Genomic DNA, 23,366 nt, shown 5'->3' with positions numbered 1-23,366 from the left:
GCTCCTTCCTCTGGCTTGGACCCCACTGCCTCTGCGCCGGGGAGGTTGCCGTCATCTTCAGAACCGGCAGCTTCCTTGGGTCGGAGCAGTGGAGCCTTCGATGCTGTGAAGAGGGTTATGTCATCCAAGACACACACACCATCAGGGCCCTCCTTCTCCTCCCCTAAAATGCTACTTTCTGCCTCTACGTAGCAGGTCCCCATGAAGCGTTGAGACCCAGAGCTTCCGGTAACTCCATCGGGTGACCCTTGTTCTACTGAGACCTCACCCACCAGAAGCTCCCACTGATGAGGTTGCCAGGAAGAAACTTTGTAATAGGAGGCATTTAGATTCCCCTTAGGAGTCTTTGACATCCGACACCGACTTAGAGGAGTCAAAAGTGTCCCCACGGTCCCCCTCGGAGGATATCTCCTTTGCTGATATCCTGGAAGTCCTTAAGCAGAGGGGTGACTGGCAATCTGTTAGCCCTACTGAGGATGAGTCGGTGCTCCTGAAGGCCTTTGGGTCTCAACCTTCCACCTCCTGGGTGACTCCGCCCTTCATTGAACTAATGGAATTGGTTGCTCGAAGGGCATGGGAGTCTCCTGATACTATGGAACTGGTCCCTTGGAGGCCCAACAAGTTTATCACCTCCCCCCAAGACAAGGTGTTACTCACTAAGGGAGTTCTATTTCATGCCATGGTGGTGGCGGCGACCACCAAAAGAGATGCCCAAAACCTCTTCTACTGTCCATCCCCCAAATGGGGATTCCAGGACAATGGACAGGTACAGGAATGCATCTTTAGTTCTGCGACCTTTGCTATGCGATCGCTTAACTACTTGACTCATTTTACCCGTCTTCAAAGAGATCTCTTAAAAGAGCTCGGAGATGCTCTGCAAGGCAGTACAGATGGAGGTGTCCCAGAGAAGGTGACAGCCTAGCTTAATACCCTTAATTCCATAGTTAATTGTCCATGCAGCTCGGTTTCCTATGCAGCCGATGGTCCGAGTCGAGCAGCTGTTTCAGCAATAGCTCTTCTGAGACATTCCTGGATGCGCTTATGCTCCTTTGCGGAAGCCTTCAAGTCTTCCTTTGTCAACACCCCATTCGATGGCTCGTTTCTTTTCGGACACAAAGTCAAGGAGGCTCTCACTAGGTGTGAGCAAGATGGAAAGACTCTATCTGCCATAGGAGTCCATTTTTTCCACCCCTACCAGACCATACCCCAAAGGGCAGAAAGGTGGAAAAATGTGTTTCCGGAAGTCCCAAGGAGCTTTCCAGAACACACGTAGTAAACCCCCCTCCAGGGGCAGAGGAGCGAGTAATAATGGAAGACACGGCCCCGGCGGCAGAGGGGGTCCACAGAACAACGGTGACAGGGATCAGTTCTTTGGTAAGCCTTATCAGCGCTCCTGAAAGGAGGCCCGACTGTCCTACTCTGGAGGCATTTGGGGGTCGTTTGGCTTTGTATCCAGATGCCTGGCTAGGAATTACAAGAGATTCTTGTGTACAAAGCATCGTTACCAGAGATTACATCATCCCATTCTTAGAAACCCGACCTGTTCATTAGAAAATCCCAGACATTCCACCCAGTCCCAGGGATCAAGCAGCCATAGAAATCCAGAGGCTGCAGGAAAAAAGAGTCATCTGGCCAGTCCCAGCAGACTAGATAGGATCCAGAACTTACTCCAGATTCTTTTTTAGTTCCAAAGAAGACAGGGGACTGGAGGCCCATCTTGGATCTCAGCAGACTCAACACATTTGTAAAGAAGGAGAAGTTCTGGATGGTCACGCTTCAGTGTATTCTCCCATTCCTTGGAATAGATTGGATGTGCTCTATAGATCTCAAGGATGCATACTACCATATCAAAATGGCCAGACCATCCAGAGATCATTTGCGTTTCTGGCTGGGAGCCAGTCACTACCAATTCTGAGCACTGCCCTTTGGACTCACAACAGCCCCCAGAGTGTTTACCAAATGCATGGCAGTGATTACGGCTCAACTGAGGCATTTAGGATTCCGAGTGTTTCCGTATCTGGTAACTGGCTCCTTACTGCCGCCTCCAGGCATCAACTAATTCTGTCCAGGGATCACACTCTCAATCTCTGCTCTCAGTTAGGCATCACTATAAATTTTGAAAAGTCTGTGTTGTCGCCATCGCAGCGTATCTTCTTTATCGAAGCAGAACTAGACACCACCACCACCATAGTAAAGTTGTCCCTGGACAGAATAGCCACTCTTCGAAACCAGGTATCAGACATTTTGCAGAGAAAAAAAGTACCGGCCTCTAGGTACCATGGCAGCTATGCTCATAGCAGTTCCTCTGTGATGTATGCACATGAGGATTCTTCAGTGGTTACTCTTCACCCAGTGGTCTTGCCAACAACTTCTGATGTCATTCTTAATCATGATTACAGACTCTTACAAGAAGGATCTTCACTGGTGGTTGACCAGCCACCAAGTTACAGTGGGCTGACCGTTTGCGTCTCCCCTGCCGTCAGCCACGGTGACCACGGACGCTTCTCTGATAGGGTGGGTGGGGGGGTTTCGGGGAAGAACAGCCCAAGGCACCTGGTCGGAGACAAAGTCACAGTTGCACATCAGTGTTCTGGAGCTGAGAGCGGTGCTTTTGGCGTTGCAACACTTCTACGACTCTCTTCCTCTAGGGACGATTGTGACACAGACAGACATGTGTGTGGTCTGGTACATCATCAAGCAAGGGGGAACCAAGTCTTACCCTCTGTGTCGAGAGGCCTTGAGAATGTGGCAGTGGGCGGTATCCACTGGGTGCTTTCTGATAGCAATGCATATCCCGGGGAAATCCAACGTGATAGCGGACAAACTGAGCAGAGCCATTCTGTTGCCGCACGAGTGGTTTCTCAAAGATGAAGTTGCGGAGTTGATTTTCCGCAAATGGGGCCAGCCTTGCTGCGACCTCTTTGCATTCCCTATGAATGCCAAATGCAGAAGCTACTTTGTCCTGAATCCCTCTCCAGGGGACAGCCCAAGGGACTCGTTCGTACATGATTGGCCCCCGGGACTCCTATATGCCTTTCCACTGATTCCAAAATTCTTACAGAAAGCCAAAAGCCTGGGAAGGGCTGTAATCTTAATAGCCCCTTTTTGGCCTCAACAGATTTGGTTTCCCTTCCTTTGACTCTGTCAACTGGAGGAACCTTGGATTCTGGACTCGGTTCCAGGCCTGCTGACACATTCGTCAGGGGCCCTCCTTCCCTCCCTTCGTTCCCTCAGACTGACAGCTTGGCTGCTCCAATTCACAAGCTAGCCAGGTCACATGATTTTTCTTCTGAGGTACAGCATATTCTTGTATCTTCGCATAAAGCTTCCACTAGAAAGTTGTATGCTAGTAAATGGAAGCGATTTGCTTTTTGGGCCTCCCAGAATAACACTGATCCTTACATTGCCCCGATTGCTAGTATCCTGGAATTCCTATCTAAGCTTTTTCATGAAGGTGCTGCAGCTGCCACTATTAGAGTTCAATTGGCTGCAATTTCGAATTTTCGCTTCGGAGCTGAAGGTTCTAATTTGATGTCTCATAGCTTATGTAGGGCCTTCCTGAAGGGTACCATTCATCTTAGGCCGCCTGTTAGACAACCTTTTACTCCCTGGAATATACATTTTGTGCTGTCACGGATTATTCTTCCCCCCTTTGAGCCTGCAACATCCTGCCATTTCAAATTTCTTTCTTGGAAAACTATTTTCTTGGTGGCCATTAACTCTGCACATAAAGTGTCTAAGCTTCAATCCCTATCTAGCAAACCCCCGTATTTGGTGTTTCATCCTGACAGAGTATCACTGAGGACTAATCCTTCATTCCTTCCAAAGGTGTGTTCCAAGACTAACCTGAATCAAACTATCAAACTTTCATCCTTTTACAGTAACCATTCTAATAAGTTGTAGTACATGTTGCATAAATTTGATGTCCACAGACAATTGAGATTGTATTTGGACAGGACAAAGGAATTTAGAAGAACTGACCAACTCTGTCTCTCATGCTGACACTAAGAAAGGATTACCAGTCTCTAAAGTTACCCTTTCCAAATGGTTAACTGACTGCATTAAATTTATATATTCCTCAGCAAACCAACCATTAGAGCATGGCATGAAAGTGCATTCCACTAGAGCTGTTTCCACTTCTTCTGCTTATGCAGCTCAATTGCCTTTGGAACACTATATGTGCAGCTGCCACTTGGTCTAAGCCGCATACCTTTATCACTCATTAGAAAGTGGACAGGGCTTCCTTTGGTTCCACTGTCCTCAGGAATATACTCCCCTGAGCCACCCAGGATTAGGGTGTTAGGGACGCTACCCATGTGTAAGAATGAATGGCGAGATTGAACAACTTCACATAAAGAAGTTATGTACTTACCATAACATTCCATGTGAGTTGTTCATCTCACCTTCAATCTTACATTCCCACCCACCTTCCAACCCCTCCAGGGTCTTGAAGAACAAGTAGACGTTTGGTCTGGTGGTCTTGTTCTGTGACTTCTTACTCCGGTTGGAGTATTTGTTAGGTTATATCTGTTACATGCTGGATTCAGCAAACTAGATCTGAGGTTGGACAGAGAGCATCATGGGATAGGGACCTGGCCTCAAGCTACTCTGAGATCTTCAGCTAGTAAAGCGGCCGACTCGGAGCCAATAGATCAACTCTGAACCCATGTGTAACAATGAAGACGAGATGAACAACTCACATGGAACATTATAGTAAGTACATAACTTCTTTTTCTAGTTATTACATTATGTGGAGACATGCGTTAATGGGCGTACCCTTGTTGAAGGTTGTGCATCAGGGCTGGCAAACTCGGAATGTAAAAAATCTACTGCCAATCATTAGCGGACTGGAGTTCCGCTGTGGCGACCCCTAACCAGGAAAAGCCGAAAGACACAAACAAACAAACATTATGAGGTCGGGTCATTCCACAAGACCTGCTCTCAAATACACAGTAACCTGGACATGATTGATATTTGTATATATTTGTATAATTTGCATACTCCTATGATTGTCATTGTTTGTTTATTTGCATGACCAACTAGTCAAAGAGGGAGGATGTAGATCAGAGTGTGCATGTTACTTTAAGAGTTGTTCCAATCAGTGAGCATGTACATATAAGTACTGAGCACGTGCAAGCAAGAGTGCCATTTTGTATTGAGCAGCCGAGGTGTAAGCATGCATGTGTGTCAGTCAGTCAGTTTAGTTTAATGTTACTGTTTACCATCTTGATGTGTTTGTATGTAATAAACTACTTAAATGAACACCCAGCTTCGTCTTATTGAATCTACAGAAGACGAGCGACAGTTTTACTCATCATAATATTGTAACAATGTAAAATTTGCATTCCTAAGTGAAATGTAGTAGTCAGAATGTGGTACATATTGTGGTACATTTTGTTGTATTTGTTATATGACCAGCTTTTCATACAGGCAGAAAAACAGAGTACTGGCGCATATTGGAAGAACTGATGATAGCCACAGTTTTTTCACCAGTGGAATTCATAACTGATTCATTTGATAGCTTAGTAACTTTTGTTGAAAGTAACTAGTGGTAGTGGTGGATGTAGTTTTTTTTTTCTGTAATAAAGTAATGACAGTTACTTTCTTTTTGAAGTTGAGGTGGCCAAAGCATTGAAATGTATTGTTTGTTTTGCTTTATTTTATTTATAACTGAGCACTGTTATTTATGTTTTCTCCACATGCTTGCAGACAATCTATTCACTTTTTTTTTCATTTCCTTCTGAAAGTTGAGAGGTGAGAACATGTCCATTTATTCACTGTTCATCGTATTGATCACTGCTGTAGTAGCCGTAGTTGTAGGGGTTATATCCTGACACGGATTTAACAGCAAGCCAGCTTCTAAAGCTTCAGGGCACCTTTCTCGCACCCAAAATGTCTGGCAGCTCGAAAGACAAGTTTGTGTGCAAAGCCCTTTAGAGCTGTACTGCTACCGAAGAGTACTCTCCTGTGAGACTGTTGAGTATTGATGGCTGGCTTTTGCTTTCTTTTGCTGGGTAGGTAAAAGGTTTATTCCCCAAAAGGAACTTATTTTTTTAATTTTGTTGATGTTTTATTACTTTCATCTTCAGGTTACGGTTAATAGTGTCGTGTTTTAATGGACTATCCTGAGAATGTAACATACTTTTAAATGGTGTGCTCATTTATTTCTGTCAAATAATGTAAAGTAACTGAAAACATTTTTTTCTGTGGAGAAATTGTTTTATTTTTGATGGCCTATTATAGTGATTTTTTACTGTGTTTTTCTGTCAAAAAAGTAAATTTTATGGACTGATAGTGTTTACCAGCAATTGCTGTAAGTCTTCTGGAAAAGAAGCTCCATTTTTGACTTGACCATGGAACAGTCTACTGATCCCACGGTCTGTCCTTCTTCCAGCCATAAAAAGAAAAAAAAAATAATCAAACAGCCTTTGCCACCACACCGGGCTAGCAATTTGCCTCTGCTGCAGGTGGTTGATTCTGTTGTGGCGATTTGTTTTTACCTCAGACCACTCATGTTTTACCTAGGATCCCTGTGGTATAACATCTCCAGCCACTATAGACCAGGGGTTAGTCATGTCCTCTGCAGCTGTTGGTTTACCCTCAGTGGACAATGGATAGCCACTCTTGTCAGCCCTGAAAGAGGGAAACTGGGAAGCTTGACCTGTTGTCAGAATGCTGTACTTATCCCTGGGGAAGCTGCCACTACCATTAGTAACATGTCTGGTCCCATTTTTCCTTATATGCTTGTTTTTCTATTCCTTTCATAGCCTAGTATGAACCTATCTGCCCTGGGGCAATTATAAGCCTAGCGCGATTCTGTATGGCTTACGCCACCCCTTGATTTGAGTATACTGTGCCCCTTTTAAGGTTTAGTTTACTGTGCCTCTGTCTAATAGTGACACGGGAGTAATCTCTGGGACAAACCTATGATCCCCCATCCACATATCAAGATTCTTCTTGAAGAGATTCAGTGAGGTGCTCTGCCTCAGATGAACTGGAATTCTATTCCAGAGCGAAGGGAGTCTCTGGGTTATGAACCTGTCCCTCCAGCAAGTTCTATTTATTTCTGTGCTGAGGTTCAAATCCCTCGAGCATGTGGCTCTAAGGGATTTAGTTTTACTGAGGTGGAGCATGTCCATTAATTCTGGATTTGACATAGCTTTGTATGTCAGGCATAGATCGCCTCGAAGTAGGCGGTATGCAACTGAGTAGAGCTGGAGTTTTTTTAACCGAGCAGCATATGGCATCTGTTTGAGACCCTTGATCCTCTTGGTGAGATACTTTTGGGGTCTTTCTAATTGCTGCAGGTGTCAGGTAAGATACATCCCAAAAGGGGCATTGCATTCTATGATGGGCCTGATGAGGGATGAATAAAGGGGCACGATTACCTGTCTTGATCTAGATGTGAAACCCTTCGTGATGAGGTGGGCTATGTAGAAGGTCTTTCTAACCACTTTGGCAATGTGGTTTTCAAAGGAGAGATTGCTATCAACTTGGGTCCCCAGGTCCCTAATAACTTTGTGTACTTAATGGGTTTCCGCCTATGTGGTAATTTGTGGGCACATTGTTTTTGCCAAAGGGTATGACTATACATTTTTTGGCATTTAGCTTTAAACCATGGCGCTGGCACCAGTTATCTGTCTCTGTGAGACCTTTTTGAAGGATGTTTGTGTCAGCTGGAGAGTTGATTATGGCGCCCAGTTTGCAGTCGTCTGCGAACTTGGTGAGCCATAGTCCTCCGACGTTTGCCTGTACCTCGGAAAAGTATATACCGAACAAGAGTGGTCCCAGGACAGAACCCTGTGGGACGCCACTTGTGACCGGTTTCGAGTCTGACATGGCTCCAGCAACTCTCACTCTGTGGGTTCTGTCTTTGAGCCAGTTTGCAATCCATCTTGTGACATAGGGGTTTATATTTAAGCTGGATAGCTTATCTATGATGCCCGAGTGGGGTATTGTGTCAAATGCCTTTGCAAGGTCCAGATAGGCTGTGTGGACTACCTTCCCTTCATCTATGGCTTTGGTGACTGATTCGAAGAAGTCAACCAGGTTCAAAAGGCAGGATCTGCCCTTGACAAAGCTGAACTGGGTAGGATCTAGTGTCTGTAGGTCCCCAATGTCTTTGTTTATGAGCTCCATGATGATCCTCTCCATAGCCTTGCAGACTAAGCTAGTCAGGCTTATGGGGCGATAGTTTCCAGGGTCCGTAGAGGCTCCACCTTTGTGGAGTGGGACCACTGTTGCTGTACGCCATTCTGTGGGCACATATCCTGTAGTGAGGCTGAGATTGTATAGCTGTTTTATTTGAGGGATTAGTTCCTCTTGGAGTTCATGTAGGACACAACCTGGGACACCATCTGGTCCCATGGAAGCAGTGTTTTTTGCTTTGGAGAGGGCAGCCTTCACCTGACCATCAGAGATGTTTGGGAGGCAGCCCTCTGCCGGTATAGATACTTGCTCTTTTGGGGGGGAGGGGGTGGAGAAGTTTGCACTGAACCTGTCTGCCAGGATATTGGCGATGTCTTTGGGTTCAGTGTATTTTTTGTCGTTTAGAATCAACTCGGAACAAGTCTGGGAGTTGCATCCCAGGTTCCTAACATAACTGAAAAAAGCCTTATGATTGTCTTTGGTGTCCTGTGCAATTTTTCTCTCTAAGCTGGCCTTGGAGGATTTTATGAGGGATCGTAATTTTTTGCTAGTACTGATCAGAGATGCCTTCCCTATTAGGGATTTTGCTCTATCATGTAGTAGCTTCCTCCTTCTGTTGTACAGTTTGTTTATGGCAGGGGTCCACCAGACTGGAAGCCTGCCTTTGGATGATTGGGTCTTGGTTTTGTTTGGGATAGCATGATCCATGCATTCCTGGAGATGTCCGTAGAATGCATTTATATAGGATTCTGCAGTTTGGGCCGTAGTTTCCACTGGCCACTTCGGTTTTGAGAAGTGAGAAGTTCACTTTTGAGAGGTTTTTCACTGTGGTTTTCTGGGCTGGGGGTGGGGTCGGGATGTGGACATCCAGTGAAATTAATTTATGGTCTGATCTTACCAATGAGGGATATACTTCTGGTGTGGAGCATAGAGTCCCCATGTTGGTAATGATCAGGTCTAGTATGTTGTCCCCTCTTGTGGGAGTGGTGACTAGTTGTTCCATAACATTTGAGTTTATAATTTCCAGGAACCTTTGGGCTAAGGTGCTGGGGCTTGAGTAGTGCTCCCAGTCAATGTTTGGGTAGTTGAAGTCGCCCAATATATTGGTGTTCGGAGAGATCTTCATGTTCTCCAATGTTTTCAGGAAAGCCGAGTGGGATTCCTGACTTTGAGAGGGTGGTCTGTAGGATGCTATAAACTGAAAAGCAGTCTTGCCAACTGTTAGTTGCACATGAATGGTCTCCGATACTTCGTGCAATGCCACTAACCTGGAGGTGTGGATATCCTTGATAAATATGGAAACTCCCCCTCCTTTTGTGGTTCGGTCCGGGTTTTGGGGCCAAAAAGCATGATATGAGGTATAGCCTGGTAGTGCTGGGGTGCTCTCTGGAGCCTTGAACCAGGTTTCTGTCACTGCACAGATATCGATGTTCTCCATACTGAGGAGAGCTCCGAGTGCGTGCATCTTGAGGTTAAGACTTCTGGCATTAAGCAGCATTACCCTTAGTTTCTTGTTCCTTGTGCTGTCTATGGGGGTGGGTTTGACTTTTGAGCCTTGCCTAAAAAGGCACTATGGGGGTGGCAAGAGCCTTTGCCAATATCCAAAAGCCCAGTGGTGACAGGTGCAAGCTGTCCCTAGCGAAGCAACGTGGCTTGTCAAGCATGTCATCCCAGGCTGACAGACACTGGATCCCCTTTGAATGACACCAACATTTTAGCCAGTTGTTAAAATCGATCATTTTGTCTTTGTACTGTGGCATCATTCTAGGTGAGGGTAAGATGCTGCTCAAGGTCAGGGTCATACCAGCCTGGGCTACATGATCAGAGAGCTCCTCTATGTCTCTTTTCATGTAGTCCAGGGAGGTATGTCTCAGGTCATTCACACCAGCATGTACAATGACCGAGTCATATTTGTATTTGCTTTGGAGTGACCTGAGTGCTTGCGTTATGTGGCGGATCCTAGCACCCGACAGGCAGCTCACCGTGACCTTCTCTTTATTCAGCCTGGTGAGCGGGACGTCAGTGTGTCTGACAATAGAGTCACCTATTACAAGAGTATCAGGTGTGTTATTCAGCCTTAAGGGCTGTGGCTGCTTGGCACACTGACTTTGTAGGCTATGTGTTGTGCGTGTTTACTTTTGAGGTAGCATTTGCTTGGATGTCTGCTTTGGAGGTCTCTGTTGCTTAGGTAGATTTTTATTTAGAGCCTCCGAGTATGTTTTTGTGTATTTATGTGTTTGGTTCGCTGATGTGGTGGGACTATGTGATACTGGAATTGTGATGTTCATCGTGCATACAGCTGCAGTAATCACAGATGGGTTCTCTGCCGTCAGGCGGGTCCTCGGTCGGCCGAATTCCAAAGTCTAGGTCCGGCGTTGGTTGTTGTCGCTTTCTTTCCTGACGTCAGTGAGGCAGGAGTATATAAGACACAGCCGACGCCATTTTCTTAAGTCTTTTTTGCCGCGCGGTGCCCGAAGCAGAAGCAGTTCGCAAGTGCTGGTCGGCCAGCTCCTGAATTTATGAAAAATTGGAAACCGAAGTCTTCATTAAAGCTAAGTACCCCGTTGGGGAAATTTTTCTTGCCTCAGACCGATGTCAGAAAAAGTTAACAATTGTATTTCTTGTGGGAAGCAAATACCGCATAAGGATTTCCATTCCCTCTGCATGCCTTGTTTAGGCTCAGACCACGATGTCTCGGGCTGTCGCTTTTGCGCTACTTTCAATAAACGCACTATTAAGCGTCGGGCGGAGTTCGCCCAACACTTTTTTGGTACAGCTTTTGATTATAAAATGTCGTCGGAGACTCCGACTACCGTTTTGTCCAAAAAATGTAAGGACAAGGACTGACACGCGAGGTCCGCGGTCCCCACCGACACCACGCCAGAACCGGCTACACGTGGTCCGGTTCTCAGCGAGACGCCTATGCAGTCCCTGACTACAGACGACACTTCTTTGGTGGGGTCTTCTGTAACCGAGACCGCAGGTACCTCGGCCCATACCCAGACTACAACTACCGAAGCCACTGTGAGCGTTGAGCCTCCTAATGTGGACAGGTCCACTTCCACCCAGGGTGTCTTTAGACCCTCTTCTTCCTTTTCCATTAAGGCCTTTTCTAAGTCCAAATCAGCGAGGCATCCCAAGAGGCCTGTTGCACAGGGCCCATCTCCAGGCCCCATGCCTAAAAAGCAGATGCTCAAAATGGCTGAGGATTTAATTACTCTTATCAGGGGATCCCAACCCCCTCCAGACAAGAGACCCAGAGTGGAGGAAGATTCTCCCTCTTCTGATCAGGGCTCCATTTTTACAGATCATTCTGATGTAGAGGAACACTCTTACTCCCCTTTTGAAGATTCTGATGCAGAGCAGTCCATTCCTTCTGTATCTCCTCCTGAGGATTTTTCTTTTGGAGAAACCTTGCACACCCTGAGGGAACACTTCCATTGGGAAGGCCAAGACTTTTCTGATTCCAAGAAAAGACTTAGGGAATTTCTTCTGTTACCTCAACACAGACCTCTGGCGATACCTCCTGTCTTGGACATACTTGATGATGTTTATTCGGAGGCTTGCCTTAATCCGGATTCCCTGCCTCCTGCCCCAGTCAAGCCTGATAGGTACTACAGAGTTCCTAACTCTCCCCAATTTCTTTTCAAAAGCCATAATGCTGACCCTGAAACCATTTCTCAAGGCCCCAAGGGAATGAAGGCCTCTACTGCTAAGAATCCACTACCTTCCAAAAGAGAGTCTAGATCCTTAGAAAGGTGGGGAAAAAAGGTATATACCTCGGCCACCCTAGCCATGAGGGCCTTAAATTGTCAGTTTCATATGCTTAAATATCAGCAGTTTCTGTTATCACAACTAAGAAATAAAATGTCTCAACCTGAACAACCAGATTTGAAGGAGTTGCAGGATATGATGCATAGTGCAGAACAAGTGGGTAAACACACCTTACAATGTGGCTATGATGCCCTAGAGGCCTCAAGTAGAGCTGCTGTTACAGGATCTGTCATTCGTAGGCATGCATGGCTTAGGGAACAAATCTTGCCTGATCATGTGAAAGCTAAACTACTAGATGCCCCTTTACAAAAGGATGTGCTATTTTGTACTAATGCTGAGGAGATACTACGGAAAATGGAAGAAAAAGCCACATCTATGCAATCTGTCAAAGCTTTTCTACAGGTTCAACCACCACGTTTTAGCAGAAATTGGCCTTCTAAAAATTGGTCCTTTCCAGCCACATACAAGCCCAAAGAGGTAGATACAGGCGCACAAGGGGCAGAGGACAAGCACAAGGATCATATAGAGGCAGGCAATGGCAAACTCCAGCACCAAGAGGTGGCGAAGACAGTGCACAATAATACAGGAAACAAACCCAATGACTTCCTCCTTTCCATGCCAAGCAAGTCTCAGCTGGCAGCTCCCTTGGGAGGAAAGCTGGCATTATTTACAAGAAATTGGCATATTGTCACGACAGACAAATGGATCTTGGACATTATAAACAGAGGCTACAGATTTCATTTTCACACTTCCAAAAATGAGAAGCATGCCAAACCTGCCACACAATCAAAGGGCAGAGGCACAACTACAAATTTCAAAGCTCATAGACATGAAAGTGATTCAAGAGGTACCTACTCACGAACAAGGTCAAGGTTTTTATTCCAGGCTATTTCTGGTACCAAGGAAAGGAACCGACTGGAGACCCATTTTGGACTTATCCATCCTAAACACATTCTTACTCGTACCAAAATTCAAGATGCTCACATTACAGCAGCTTCTTCCCATGCTGGGCAAGGAGTTTTGGCTGGTAACATTGGACCTCAAGGAGGCATACCTGCATGTCCCAATCAGACAAAGCTGCAGAAGATACCTCAGATTTCTTGCAGGTTCAATCCACTATCAATTCTCTGCATTGCCCTTTGGCTTATCTACTGCACCCAGAGTATTCATGAAATGCCTGGCATCAGTAATTGCCTACTGCAGACTTCAAGGGATACAAATTTACCCTTATTTGGACGACTGCCTGATCCAAGCGGACAGCAAGCACATACTTCTGGAACATCTGGTTTATGCAACAAGGTTACTGAATTCTCTGGGATACACAATCAGCAAAGAGAAATCCAAGCTAACACCATCTCAGAAAATAACTTTCCTGGGTGCCAACTTGGACACAAACACCCAGATGGCCAGTCTTATGCCAGAAAAACAGGAGCAACTAACTCAGTACTTCAAAATACTAGCAAATTGTACCAGGCTTACTGCAAGGAAAATCCTGCAGGCTCTGGGCTTCATGGCATCTTGCATTCTTTTAATCCCATGTGCAAAGTTGCATATGAGGAAACTTCAATGGTACCTAAAAAACCTATGGTCTCAACACAGCCACATTTTGGAAACAATAATACCAATAATTCCATGTTTGCAAAAGGAATTTCTATGGTGGGCCCAAGCATGTCAAACAAACACAGGTCTCCCATTCTGCAAGCCTCAATCAAATCAAGTCATCACAACAGACGCCTCAGATTACGCCTGGGGGGCGCACATGACAGACAGGTGCATTCAAGGCAAATGGTCCCAAAAGGAAAAGCACCTGCACATCAATCAAAAAGAAATGCTAGCAGTCATAAATGCAATCAAAGCTTTCAAGGACCTCCTGCATCCAGGACAATTATTGATAAGAACAGACAACACCACAGTAATGTGGTACATAAACAAACAAGGAGGAACACATTCATACCCCCTGTTCAGACTAGCCATGACACTTTGGAACTTGGCTCTGGAATGGCAACTCGAACTTCAAGCACAGTACTTGCCAGGTTTGGAAAACACGCTGGCAGACATTCTAAGCAGAAATATGACAGATCCACACAAATGGAAGTTGCATCCTCAAGTGTTTACAAAGATAATCCAAGCGTGGGGGAGGCCAGACATAGATCTCTTCGCCTCCCACAGGAATCATCAATTGGAAAAGTTTTGTTCAAGGACCTTTCATCCAAAGGCCTGGAGAGTGGGCGCCCTTTCATTCAGTTGGACAGCATGGACAGTTTACGCTTTCCCACCTCTGCCTCTTCTGCCCAAGGTACTCTTGAAAGCAAGAGCAGACAGACCGAAGATGATACTGATTGCTCCAGACTGGCCAAGACAGCACTGGTACCCACTCCTGAGGAGCCTAACACATACTCCTCCCTGGCCCCTACCTCTAATGCCTCTTCTGCTGACTCAGCACAGCTACAAAACACTTCACAGTCAGCTGAAAACACTCAATCTGGCTGCATGGAAAATTCCTTAACACCACAACAGACCCTACTCTCCAAAGAGGTGCAGGATGTCATTTTGGAGGCCAGGAGGCCATCTACTAGAAAGGCTTACTCCGCAAAATGGAAACAGTTTTGCTCTTGGAATGAGAAAAAAGGCCAGGACCCTAGAAAACTGAATTTGCCTCAGGTATTACAGTATCTAGCTGAGCTGCTGAACAGTGGACTTTCATTTTCCTCCATAAAAATCCATGCCTCAGCCATTTCTGCAGAATTCAACACGGATCCACCCTTATTCTCTCACCCACTCTTAAGACAGTTCCTCAGAGGGGCTAAGAATATAAGACCACCAAGGAAGCAACCAGTGCCAGCCTGGGATTTTAATTACATTCTAGAGAAATTAACATTGCCTCCCTTTGAACCAGCTGCCTCAACAGATTTGCAATATTTGTCCTGGAAAACAGCTTTCCTTTTGGCCATTACCTCAGCTCGTAGGGTTTCGGAACTACAAGCCCTCATGGCTGTGCAGCCTTTTCTCATCTTCCATCAGGACAGGGTTTCCCTTCGAACCAACCCGTCATTTATGCCTAAAGTGGTATCCAGGGTAGCTTTAAATCAAGCCATCCACTTACCTACCTTTTACCCCAATCCTCAAAACAAAGGGGAAAGGCTGCTACACTCCTTAGACATCCATAGACAGCTACGTTATTATTTGGACAGAACAAAGCCTTTCAGGAAATCAGAACAACTTTTTGTATCCTATGCTGTAGGAGCTCAAGGGAGGCCAGTTACCAAACAGACAATTTCAAAATGGATAGGCCACTGCATACGGTTTTGTTACTCCTATCATGGAAAATCTGTCCCTACAGACATCAGATCCCACTCCACCAGGGCCACAGCTATCTCTACAGCCTTTCTCAGAGGAGTTCCCACCAAAGATATTTTGGAGGCAGCCACTTGGAGTTCTGTGCATACCTTCACAAAACACTACCACCTGCCTTTATATTCCAAAACTAGGGCAGGCTTTGCCACTGCTGCACTGCTGTGTTGCAGGGCATTCTGGCTCATCCCAGTTCCTCCTAGTGCCTACCACCCTGTGCGTAGCTTTGGGATTCTACCCATCTGTGATTACTGCAGCTGTATGCACGATGAACATAGTACAGTTTTGTACCTACCATAAATGTAGATGTTCGAGTGCTAATACAGCTGCAGTACAGGTTTCCCTCCCTCCTTCCCCTCTTGGTAAAGGGCTAGGGCCTAACCCCCTTTTCATACAACCTGACTGGGTTATCCTTCTATGGTATATTTGCTTGCATCTACTGATTTTTGATTATTTTGCATTGCATGTATATAAATATAATTTATGTATTGCCTTCCTACTGGGGGCACCTGACATCTGGGGCAAGAAAGACTGAAGAAAATGGCATTGGCTGTGTCTTATATACTCTTGCCTCACTGACGTCAGGAAAGAAAGCGACACCAACCGACACCGGACCTAGACTTTAGAATTCGGCCAACCGAGGACCCGCCTGACGGCAGAGAACCCATCTATGATTACTGCAGCTGTATTAGCACTCGAACATCTACATTTATGGTAGGTACAAAACTGTACTTTGTTTGAGGTTACCTTCTCCTCCTGACTGGTTACACCAGTTTTGAGATGAGAGAGCTCAGCCTCCAGTTTGGCTAAATAGTTGCATCTCTCACATATATTTGAACCTGTTTGGAGGAGGAGAGGGTTGTGTGTGTACATGAGACAGTTGTAACATTGCCTCAAAATTCCCAGATTCACCAGCTGGACTGGAGAGGAAGCCATTGACTGACCTTTGGACATGCTAGAGTAATATAGGGAAACTGAATTTAAGACGGACCAGTAGAGGACAGGGTAATTGTAGAGAGTATAAGAGTAAGTAGTGCTTATGGTTTAATAGTGCTAACTTGTAGGATTACTTAATTGGACCAGTGAAGGGCCTTAGAATGAGAATATGGTGTTTAAATTGAGAGAGAGAGCAGTTCTAAGGGAAAAAGTGAAGAGCAGACTTTGTGGAGCCAGGAATAGTTTAAACCCAATTAGACGGCGCTGCCCACTGTTGCGCTATGCACAAAAACGCGCAAAAGAGGGTTTTAAGAGAGGAAGATGAAGGAGTTTGGAATTGACCCAAAATGGTCAATAAAAGTACAGTTTCAAGTCAGTAACCACTCCCACAGGGGCAGGCAGGCTGCTCAATGTTTTTCACTGCCACTGATCAACAGAGAGACTTCCCTTTAGCCCAAGCAAAAAATGAATAAAACTACAGTTTCAAGTCAGTAACCACTCCCACAGGGGCAGGCAGGCTGCTCAGTGTTTTTCACTGCCACTGATCAACAGAGACTTCCCTTTAGCCCAAATGTCTTTGGATAGGAGTAGTTTGCTGGGTCTGGCTCAGGGTTTAACTCAGGCTAGTGATCCTTCTAGTAAAGCAGTTTCTGGCAAAAGTAAGAGGGATTCCTCTTTTTGAAGAGTTTCAAGGTTTTGAGTCAGAACAAGATGATGTTGGGATGGATACAGGGTTGTTTCCTCAGATTTCTGATTGATTCAAACTCTGAAGAGAGACAAAAATTTCTTATTCTCCCTGTAGGTGTTTTTCATTCTCTGAGACTGTTGCTAGATTGTGCCAGTGTTTTCACGGGGAGAACACTGAGGTTTCTCAGTCCCTCAGAAAATACTATGCATTGTCACAGAAGGAATTTCCAGAACCCACACCCATTCCTCCTGTTCTGTCTACTTTAACAGATGAAAGTGTTACTGTTTGCAGTTTTCCTGATAGTCAGCCAGCTGCCCTAAAAGAGTAGAAAGGATATATAAAGTTCATCAGTCTTTTACATTTTTGTACACTATTCCAAAATCTGACCCAGCAGCTGTAGTAGTTGATCCCACTGTTGATAAGCACTTACTTAATTCCAATTCTACCCTTTCTGATGAGGATGGGAAAATTATTGATAAATATTGGAAAAATTTACTTCTGCAACTTTGATTTTCTTAATTTTGTATTGTCAGGCTCATATGTTAGTTTGTTCTGGCAAACTGAGAAAGTCTGAGGAATGTTGTATCTGCAGTTTCTTCTTGTAAGGAAAAATATGCTGTAAATAAAGTTTATTCTATTGTACAGGTCACTACTCCCTGTTTACAATGCGTGTATGGCTCTGCTGATGCTACTTCCAGGACTATGGCCACTGGTACTGTTTTGAGAAGGTTTGCATGGTTGTATTCTCAGAACATTCCAGATGATGATAAAAATGAGATTTCAGATTCTCAGCCTGGATAGAGTTTGTATTTGGCCCCTCTGCTTCAGAGATCAGAAAGTGCGATGAAAGGAGCAAGCTGATAGGGAATCTCTAATATATTTTTTGCCATCCTTTTTCAAATTTTCCAAGAGGTTTTCTCTTCATCCATTTTTTGCCAAAAAAAAAAAACAAAAAAACAGAATAAAGAGTCTCACCAAAATGTAGGTTAACAGACATTTAAAAAGAAATTGCAAGGGAGTTCCAAAAAGAAGTCTCAAACATCTCCTAACCAAGGACAGTCTTAACAAGTCTGAATGGCTGTTCGAGAGACCTTATGAACTCTTCCCACCCTGGCCCCTTTTTTTCTCCCAGAGAGTTTGAATCTACATTTTTCTCTTTGGAAGTTGATAGCTTCAAACAAATGGGTTGTTAAAGTCATTCAAAAAAGGTTACAGATAGTACTTGGAGGAAATCCTTTCACTCCTTTCCAGGGGGTCATTCCTCATACTTCAGATAACTTTCATCACACACTGTCCCAAGGAGTGATAGAACCAATTTATCCTTCCTAGCTGGGGAAGTTTTTTTCCCCCAAGGATGTCCCAAGAGTTAAAGAAAGAACATTCTTGGAGACCAGTTTTGGATCTTTCTTTCCTAAACCTGTTTGTGTTGGTGCCCGTATTCAAAATGATGTCACTTAACTACCTATTACTTCTTCTTCTTTGAAATTTCTTGGCAACACTAGATTTAAAGATGCATAACATCGCATCCATATTCATCCTGAGTTCAGCTACAGGGCATTCACATTTTTCCATATTTAGACAATTTGCTTATCTTTGCAGAGTCATTTTCAAAGTCTGAGGAATCTCTCTCTCTCTCTCTCATGGGTAAGCGATTTTTTATACAAACTGGCACTTGAAGAGAACATTCAAAAGTAATTTTTTTACTCCTTCATGCAGGATGGTGTTCTCGGGATGTTAACTAGACCCCTCAGTTCAGAGAGACTTTCTTCCATAGAAATAATGGATCTTTATCTAGATCTGTTTCTAAGGTTTTCCAGTCGGACTTTGGTCACTGGGAAGGAATACCTCAGGGTTTTGGGTCTCATGGCGTCTATGATTCCCATGATACCCCCTGGCAAGACTTCACGTGAGAAAGATCCAGTGGTAACTAAAATCTCTTTGATCCCAGCATCAACAGCCTTTATTTTTCAAATCCCAGTGCTGGGATTTGTCCAAAGAGAAATTATTTTGTGGAGGCAACAGATATCCTTAAATCCAGGTCTTTCCTTCTCCAAAGCAGTTAGTCACAACAGAAACTTTGGACCTTAATTGGGGAGCAGTTTTCAGGTAAGATAAAAATACAGGGTGTGCTGGACACCAAAGGCTGATGCAGACACACAAGTATCAAGGAAATGCTTGCCCTGATTAAGGCACTCGCTCTCTCAACCATGTTTGGCCCCCAGGACCTCTTCAAGTGGTTGTAGACAATACCACAGTCATGTGTTGTATGGTGGAACCAGATCATACTCCCTTTGCAGACTAGCCATGTTAGATTGGGATATAGCTTCACAGTGCAATGTCACTCTAAAGGGATCCTATATTCTGTCAGAGCAAAACGTAAGAGCAAAATTGTTTGGCAAGCAAATTGAGCAGGATCAGGACAGACCCTCATGAATAAAAATGGATCAAAGTCTTTGAAGACGCCCCCCCCCATCTGATTTGTGTGAACGTGATCTATTCTATGTATTTAAGACCGCTTTGCCTCCTCTCTGAACAATCAGTGGGCAAGATTTCCATTCCAGGACTCCATGCAAGAAGGCTTGAAAGACTTATGCTTTTTTTCCCTTGCACAAGAATTTTTCTGTATGGTTTTAAACCCTTTCCACTTATATTCAGGGTACTTCTGAAGATTCAGAAGGAATCCCCCTAGGTCATTGTAGTTACTTCCTTCTGGCACAGACAGATGTTGTTCTCCCTTTTGATACAGGCAGTCACCAGTCCACTTCATATGACTGCCTGGAGGCTATGGTCCTATTCCCTTTAGGGACCTGTTTACTGAGGAAGTGCAGAAGGTATAAATGAAGACAAGAAAGCCTGCTACAAGAAAAGTTTTTCTAGCTGGTACCACCAGCATAACCAGCACCCATTCAGGAATAATTGTTCTCTGGTTCTACAAGATTTGTGTGAGCTACTATCCTATGTTGTTTTTTTTTCCCCCTCTGGCAGGGTTCATTTATCAGTCATTTCAGTGTGTCTGCCCATGGGTCCTTCTCTTTCAAAGCGGTTGCATGTCAAAATGTTCGTAGAAAGGGTTTTGCATAAGAGACTTCCAAGTAAACTGGTGGCCCATCCTTGGGATCTTAATTTTGTGTTAGAGAGAATGATAGTTGCTCCATTTGAAGCAGCTAATCTGGCTGACTTGAGGTGTTAACATTGAAAACAGTTCTGCTGATTGTTGACCTCTGCAAGACGGGTATCTGCATTGCAAGCTCTTATGGTGAGTTAACTCTGTCTCATTTTCCATAAGGACAGGGTTTCTTTGAGAACTAATTCCGAGTTTACTTTAAGCCAAACTATCTACCTCTCTGTTTTCTTTCCTGAACCTAAAAATCAGGGAGAAAAGGGTATTCCATACCTTGGACGTTCACAGACAACCATCTTGGCAGAACTAAATCATTCAGATCTTCGGATCAGTTGTTCATTTCTTGCGAAGGTAAGAAGGGGCAACCTGTGTCAAAATACAGTCCAAGTTGTATAAGGCTATTGCCTTTTGTTATACTTACCGTAACAGAACTATTCAAGGCAGGGTCAAGGCGCACTCTACAAAGGCTTGGCTTTATGGCTTTTTGAAAGGATTGGATTCTAGATGTATTCTAGAAGCTGCTACTTGGTCCTGTGTACATAATTTTAAAAAGCACTGTAAGCTTTTCTGTAGGTCCAAATCATGTTTTGATAGGACTCCATGGGCCACTGGACTACTCTCCTTTACCTCCCAAATGTAGTTAGCTAAAGTGATCTACTCAGATAGCTAAGGCTACTGCAGAAGTGATAAATGTGATGAATATAGTACAGTTATGCAAGTAAAACTTACTATAACAGTAGATGTTTGAATGATCACTGCTGCAGTAGCCAGTCCCTCCCTCCATTCTGTTTTTTTTTTCCTGTCAGTGTGCACATTCATTTATTTATGCATTTATTTATTTATTTATGTATATATGTTCCTCGCATTGTCCTTTCAGATTCAGACTCCCTTGCACTGCTGATAGGTTAACTCTGCTCATCTCAAGCTGCCTGACAATTTAAATGCATGCTCATCTCAAGCTGCCTGACAATTTAAATGCATGGAAGGTGCAGTGAAGCTTTGGAAGCTGGCAGGCTGTTATATCCTTGGCAGGATATAACTTAAGCTACTGCAGCAGTGATCATTTAAACATTCAAGGTTATGGTAAGTTTTTCTTACACAACTGTACTTTTTTTTTTTTCCTTGTGTCATCCAGGCATTGTTATGCATTTATGGTCTAACTCCACATCCATGTATCAGCTGACAGGGATGAAGGCAATGCTGGCCTCAAGCATGCTTCTGAATGTGCTTGGCCACAGCTAGAGTACAACGTACACTATATGCTCAACCACCATTCCCCCCGTCTCTTTCTTCAGCAACTGATTTGATGATTTATCACAGATGATCTACAGAACACTCATCACCTGTCTATGCCCTGGAGCAAGCAAGCACATTACGTATTAGAATAGTGTCAGGTTTTGTACAGATAGTGGTCATGTGTTAAGTTGATTTGGCTTGCAGAAATGTTCCTGTAAAAAAGCTTTTTCAACTTACTGTTAAATATGTAATGTTTGAAAGAGTTGACTTGCCCTTTATTGCATATTGAAAGGCATAGCAAAATGGAAGGAACATTCCGCTGTACCTTACTGAACTAACTGGGAATTTTCAGAAGGTCTATATAGCACTGAATCTAGATGAATGCCGTATGGCATATAGGAAGGACGAGTCACTCTGACAACAGTGCTGCTCCACTGTGACAAAGTGTAGTTTGTGTCCCACCATTATTTCAGTGTATAACTGTGCTTCTGTATCATCTGTTTGTATTTGTAATACATGTACATACACATACACATTGTCTTTATATTAGTATGTCATGATGTATTGCTTGATCTTCATAGTGACCAAGTGCAAAGCACATTAAGCTGTGTAGTACATAGCATAGCCACACCTTTTAATGAAGCCCTATGGAAAGATAGATTATTTGACTGCTCCTATTATTTGTACCTTTTTAGAATATTTCATAATACTTATGTACGTATAATACTTGTACCACAAGGTCAAAATAGGTGCCACCACCTCCGACAGCAGACCTGTCACTATCCCAAAGGATCTGTCCTGGGACCCCTACTCTTTGGCATCTACTTCTCAGAGGTCCAGGCAAAGACAAAGGGGCTGTGGTTGACCAAGTTTGCAAATGACTGTAAGTTGAGTGCTGTCAATGACTCCCCAAATGGTGTTAACTTGCTGCAAGAGGGTCTCTCAGCAACAAATGATGGGTGTTAAAGTCATGGCCTTAGGTTAAACTCAGAAAAATGTATTATCATACCATTCGGCAAAAACATGGCCCCTACTGATTACCACATCAGCGGCAACCTCCTAAGCACACAACCTGTAGTGAGAGACCTGGATACTCTGGTTGACAACAATCTCACATTTGACCATCCTGTAGCGGCAGTGGTCAGAAAAGCCTTTTACTTTGTTCATCTCATAAGTAAAGGAATTGCATCCAGAAAAAAAGAGGTTATTGCGTCTCTGTACTCCTCCCTCATTAGGCCTATAATTGAGTGTAACACCCCGTTTGGTATGTACCTCTCCAAACACCTGCACCAATCAAAAAGGCCACAGAGATACCTCAAAAAGAGAGGCATCTAATACCTGTCATATGTGGACAGGCTCAAATCACTGGCACTCTACTCGGTATCATACAGATTGCTCAGAGGTGATCTGTGTCTTACCTACAAGGCAATATCGGGTATTGGAGATTATCCATATTTGTCTCCTCACACATTACCAGCTCAAAAATTCTAAATCTAATATGCAACGTCAATAAAACTTGCTGTTGAGACAGGTTTGTCTCCCAGAGGCTGCCCCGTCTCTGGAAAAGACTTCCCATACATGTCAGAGTACCTCGCTGACCCTGTTCATGTGCAACCATGATGAGTGGGTGGGAAACCACATATTTGTCTCTGGGGTTCCACCTTTGTCTCTCATTGGTAGGGGTGGCAGGTGCTTGGCTAGGCTTGTAAGGGCCCCAGGGCCATTAGCCTAGTAACCTCCTATGACCCTTTATATTAGTTTGTATGCCATTTCTTTGCTTTTCCTCACTTGCCATTTTTATGACATTTTTATGACATTCAGCATGTTGTTCTTTATTTCTGTTCTGTTCTGTTGCACCTCTCCATCTGTTCTCACCCATAAATGTGTTTTTAGCTCTATAACTGTTCCTTCAGTCTTTCAGGTATATTACTGGAAAAAAGAGAATGCATACGTAATACAATAATGTTTCTCAAAATGTGTGTATAGAGAAGTTCAAACTTTGCTCAGTTTGTCTTCTTGTTCTTCTTTATCTTTTTATGGCCTGCTATTTAATTTTTTGCAGCATTTTCAGTACATAACAAAATCTTATTTGAAACCATACATAATGTTGTG

The 23,366-nt window shown here is 44.1% G+C and overlaps 1 protein-coding gene across 1 annotated transcript in view; it reads left to right on the top strand.

Moving 5' to 3' along the window:
* The window catches only part of COPS8 (COP9 signalosome subunit 8), a 367,147-nt gene that overhangs the window by 66,258 nt on the left and 277,523 nt on the right, over positions 1–23,366 (top strand). The window lies entirely within an intron of this gene.

The sequence above is a fragment of the Protopterus annectens genome, chromosome 2.part0, assembly GCF_019279795.1.
Source record: "Protopterus annectens isolate FY-2018-M chromosome 2.part0, PAN1.0, whole genome shotgun sequence".
NCBI classification, from domain to species: domain Eukaryota; kingdom Metazoa; phylum Chordata; order Ceratodontiformes; family Protopteridae; genus Protopterus; species Protopterus annectens.
The sequence above is the reverse complement of the archived record's forward strand: the minus strand, read 5'-3'. Positions and strand labels throughout refer to the sequence as shown.